The sequence below is a fragment of the Ahaetulla prasina genome, chromosome 1 (assembly GCF_028640845.1).
Source record: "Ahaetulla prasina isolate Xishuangbanna chromosome 1, ASM2864084v1, whole genome shotgun sequence".
Classification (NCBI taxonomy): Eukaryota; Metazoa; Chordata; class Lepidosauria; order Squamata; family Colubridae; genus Ahaetulla; species Ahaetulla prasina.
The window spans coordinates 170,085,042-170,090,771 of record NC_080539.1 but is presented as its reverse complement, the minus strand read 5'-3'; positions in this window follow the sequence as shown (position 1 = coordinate 170,090,771).

Below are 5,730 nucleotides of genomic sequence, written 5' to 3'. Positions count from 1 at the left end.
AGAACAATATCTGCGATGTTATGTTAACTACCAGCAAGACAATTGGGCAGACCTCTTACCTTTTGCTGAAGTTGCCTACAACAACTCAATTCATAGTAGCACGGATTTACTCCTTTAAAATAGCTTCAGGTCAAGATTTTGTTCCTATCTCGAACTCCCAAAGGAAGAAACTACTGTTTCCTCTTTGTCAGAATGGATAGATCAAATACAAAGCACATGGAAAATGACTCAAGGCGATCGACGACGCTCACCGTGCACATAAAAAACAATCAGATAAAAAAAGGTCCCCTGAGAACAAATATCAAGTGGGCGATAAGGTTTATCTTTCCACCAAATATCTTCAAACCACTCAGAAATCTAAGAAACTTGGACCCAAATATGTGGGACCTTTCCCCATAGTAAAAATCATCAACCCTGTGACGGTACAACTAGATTTACCAAAAACACTTAGGAGAATTCACCCCGTTTTCCATGTGAGCTTGCTGAAACCTGAACACACGTCTACTTTCCGTCCTAACCATACACCCCTCCTATACCAATTCTCATAGAGGAGAACAACACTTTGAAATAAAAGAAATTTTAGATTCAAGAAAACATAGAAATAAAATTCAATATCTTATTGCTTGGAAACACTTCCCGTTATCCCAAGCTGAATGGGTGAACAAAGAAGATGTTCGTGCATCGGAAAAGATAGCACAATTCTATAAAAAATATCCTGACAAACCCTAACTTCTCTTTTTTCTTTCTAGGACTGACGTCCTTGGTGCTGGAGTGCAAATGTCAGCCTCCACTCCAATCTTCATATACTTTTGAATGATTATATCAGTAGATAGAATGTGAAATGTTTATTTCTGTATTATAAAACTATTAAGGAAATGAGATGTATCATACCACCGTACAGGGTAAGGGAAAGGAGCCTATTAAGAGTGTCGGCTGACATAACAGTGGGGGAGGGATGATTAACAACTGAGTGTTATCAGCGCGGGTTTTTCTAACAGACACTGCATTCCTAAGATGACTGACATCTAGAGACCTGTGGAAGAAGATTACCACGAGGGGCCGAGAAGGAGCTGGCATTGGACCAGACCAGCCTGACCTCCTGGAGGAGGAGGGACAATTGGGGGGATATGATATGTTAGCCATATTTTGTCTCAGATCCAACTTAGCTTGGCTGCTATCAAGACTGTAAAAAGTAAAAGTACTTGTCTTTATTCCAAATGAAGTCAAGGTGAATTCTTTCCTAATTATAGTCGGAGGTAGCCTGACAGTGGGCCTGTTTTGGCTGGCAGAGTACTTGGGCCACCACAAGCGCCCCTGACATGAGTGACCTCGAGCTGTCTACGCCCCCCCCCATCCACACCCCTCCCCCAAGGTCAAACACAACCCTGATGTGGCCCTCAATGAAATCAAGTTTGACACCCCTGGTCTAGAGGGAGTTGCAATTCACTTCTTAGGGCACAGGAAAGAGGATTGTGGTTTGCAAAACATGACACGGTTGGAATATCTACATGTTCCTCCTGCACTGGAGATGTGAAAACCTACTCTCCCCAGTTTTGAGAGCTGCTCACCAAGAGAACTGGAGAATTCCCCACCTTAGCTAAGTTGCTGATAAATGGAATGCTAAAGCACACACGTAGCCAGATTTCAATATTTTGTAATCTAATCCAGTTTAATAAGACTTTGTTAGACTCTAACTGTCATGGTGATGATTGGCTGTTATAGGCTTGACAGCAGCCCTAGACTTTTGGCTTCTGATTGAAGAGTAGAGGAGTAAAGTCCTTTGCCCAGCTTTGGCTGGCATGTCTATTGTAACCTTTCTTTGTCTACTGTAATGTACTAACCATGGAGCTGCACTTGAAGATCAACTGTTGCAGAATATGGCTGCCTGTTTACTATTGGGTCAGCCCAGTTATTGTCAAGTAACACTGGTATTACAGGAGCAGCACTAGCTACCAGTTTGTACACAATTTATGCAGGCTTGAAGACAGCCGGGTTCAGAATAGAATAAATAGAATAGAATAGAATTTTTATTGGCCAAGTGTGATTGGACACACAAGGAATTTGTCTTGGTGCATATGCTCTTAGTGTACATAAAAGAAAAGATACGTTCATCAAGATACGTTCACAACATTTACAACACAATTGATGGTCAGTATATCAATATAAATCATAAGGATTGCCAGCAACAAAGTACATTGTTCCGGAAGTACATTGTTCCGGGCCCATGGAGCTCAAAGAGGGCCCATGAAGGAGATTTAAAAATAAATAAATTATAAAACCAATTTTTTAAAAAGAAAAACAATATTGGATATATAATTCATGCTCTATACTTTGTGTGTATAGCAAAACCTCCTTGCACCCTTGTTTTATATAACCTTTATTAATCTGAAACTCAGTGTATGTAATTTATTGACTTTTAATTTCATTACTTATTTATTTAAGTTTGCAAGTTTCGTTTCGTTTCATTTATGAATATATTTTATATTTCATTTCAGTTTATGAAATGATTCTGAAATGTCATCTCAAAAATCTGGAGCTCAAAAACGCAAGGAAAAACAGAAACGTGATGAGATTAATAAAAAGGGGCGACAAACGCTTTTTGCAATGTGAAACAGCTTTATTTTCACCATGTGAATGTCACACACTTAATTTGTGTGGAAATGGTCTTCAGGTCTCTGTCACGCATGCACAGGGGGGTGGGGGGCATACGGGGGGACCGCACATGTATGGGGGGGGCAGGGGGGCCCATATTAGTCTTGTTCCAGCACTTAATAATCCTCTTGGTGGCCCTGAATTTATGTTGATAGGTGGGCTATGTTGAGAATCCCCACTTACCACAAAATCCAGCAAGTTGGGAGTGCAGTTATGAGCAGCCTCTTTAAGGAGCCCTTTTATGGCATTACCCGTGGCCTTGGAAGTGACACTGTCCTCTCAACTGTTAGTTTTTATGACGGCAGTGAAGACACGGCTGGGCCAAAGTTCTTTGGAATAGCATGATAGTGTTATTATATTGCGTTTTTCTTGAGAAGTCAGGCAAAGAAAATGGATTATATTCCATTCGCATTTCTCGACATACAACAGTTCATTTAGTGACCGTTTGAAGTTACAGTGGCATTGAAAGAAGTGACTTATGTTATGACTGCTTTTTACACTTACAACCGTTTACAACATCTCCATGGCCATGTGATCAAAATTCAGACGCTTGGCAACTGATTCATGTTTTATGATGGCTGCGATGACTCGGGATCATGTGATCCTCTTTTGCGACCTTTTGACAAGCTAAGTCAATGGGGAAGCCAGGCTCACTCAACAACCATGTTACTACCCTGTTTTCCCCAAAATAATACATCCCCTGATAATAAGCCCAATCGGGCTTTTGAGCGCATGGCAATAAGGCCAAGCGCTTATTTCAGGGTTCAAAAAAATATAAGACAGGGTCTTATTTTCAGGGAAACACAGTAACTTAACAACAGCAGTGAACTGCATTCACTAACAGCTGTGGCAAGAAAGGTTGCAAAATGGGGCAATCTCACTTAACCGCTGTCTCGCTTAGGAACCTAAATCTTGTGCTCCATTTTGATCATAAGTCAAGAACTACCTGCCCTATTTTGATACTTGCTGTTTCTTTTCTACCTCACTTTGCAGGTGGCTTAACTGGTTCAACTGAACAGAGATGTAAATTTCAGTCAGTCAGTCAGTCAATTCGCAGCTTATAGAATAAAAGATACATTTAGAAAGGGTTTTGTTTTTGTTTTTAAGTAAGAGGTGGCCTTGGATAAAATAATACATGTTTGCACTTTGGATAATGATTCACCCAAAACCTGGGAAAATTCTTTCTGGAGTTACTTAACCAACCGGTTTCTTTTCCATCTGAGTAGTTCTTGCGAAATTTACACCCAAGGCTTCCAAACCAAAGCTCACCTACTTCAGTGGGCATGATTCATATTTGAGCCAAATGTCATGCCTGCTTTACTTTCAGATTTCACTTAGGTGCTGAGCCAACCCAAGAGCACGCTGGATGATTGGACCGAACAGCAAACCAGCTAGGAGCTCTCCAAGTGAAAAGAGACATATATTACCCAACACTCCACAACACTCAAGGGGCAGCCTATGTACAAATCTCTCCAGCTGTGCTCTGTGTTCTAACTTGGAACACACATGGTGATAGTTCAAGAACAGCACAGCGCATTGGAACATTTATGAGAAACTTAAGGACATAGAAAGCATGTGAGGCCCAGATATCTTAAATTAAATCCTAAAAATAACAGGGGCACTGTTCAAATGCTCGTGTAAGACAATCTTTCTTATTAACCCACCCACCCACCCCTCTCCACAAAATGATAATCAGAAGCCATGCTTCGGTACTACAAGCCAAATAGAATCAAGGAATATGTTTTGGAATTTAACACAGGAGATCAAAGCCTGTGTTTGGGCTTAGCTCTGGCCCCTGAACATGGAAAGCTGCATTTGAAAAAATGAGCAGATTGGACTTCCGGTGGCACTGTAGGTGTTGGAAGACGGTCTTTTCAGACCGCCAGCCCCGCGATCGCATAGAGCCATTCAGACAGCGAAAATCAGCTGTCTGGCGGCTCGGAAACCTTTCCCTCAGGAGAAGAGGGGAAGGTGAGCAATTGGGCAGAGGTAGAGCTCCCCAAAAAGCCCCAGGAACAATTCTGGGGCTAGAAGGGTGAGAGCTCCCTGGAAAGCCCAACAGTGCTCTGGATCTGGGACATTTCTGCTTTTAAGCAGAACAAAACACCACGACCACCTCTGCTTCAAGATGAAGATTTAAATTGATTAAAGCAGACAGAGCAATGACAGGAGTGCTGGCAATGGCAAGTACCAGACCTTAACTCCATTCCCAGACTGCATTTAAGAAGAACAAAGGAAATGGCGCCTGCACTTAAAAGGGTGTGAAAGTGAAACTTAAGGAAGTCTTTGTTAACATTGTTGCGCTCTCAGTCTTTTTTAAATTTGCCGGATTTTACATTTACATGAAGAGATTTTAAAGTGAAAAGTGGAAGGACTATAGAATTGATTTACCTAACCCAAATATAGAGTTTATGAAAAGATTTGAAGATTTACTGAATTTACTGAGATGGTTATAAGGTATAAAATTAAAGTGAAAAATGGCTTCTAAGCAAACAAAGCTTGGTGTTATTAAGGATGTTGGGATTTTGCCAGTTCAAATGCAAAAGCTACAAGAAGATTTGAAGGGTTTTTAAAAAGGTCTTTTAGAAGAAGCTCTAGACTTTCAAACCTCTCTTATAGATCAATTATTGAAACTAGGAATAAGGATATAAGGGAAGATGTAGCAGTATTTCAAAGATTGTTTGATTACACGATTCAGTTGGATGGAAGAGTGGAAGAAATTAATCAAGCTAATGTGAATTTGGAAAATAAAATAGAGGAGGTCCAGACAAAGATGAACAGGGCAGATGAAGAGTTGGTTTTGCTGCAATATAGATCGATGGAGTTTGCCCTAAGAGTGAGAGGTCTCAAAGAAAATAAACGTGAGAAACTAAAAGATATTTTTGCAGATGCTTTTGCACATATATTTGGAGAACAACCAGCAGAATCTGTAAATCAAATCGAAAAAATTTATCGTGTTAATTCCTGGGTTGCCAGACAGAGACATTTACCAAGAGATGTTGTTATCTATTTTACAACTAGGAGGATTCAGAATGCAATTTTACAAGTATTTTATAAAAATAAAATTCATATAACAGG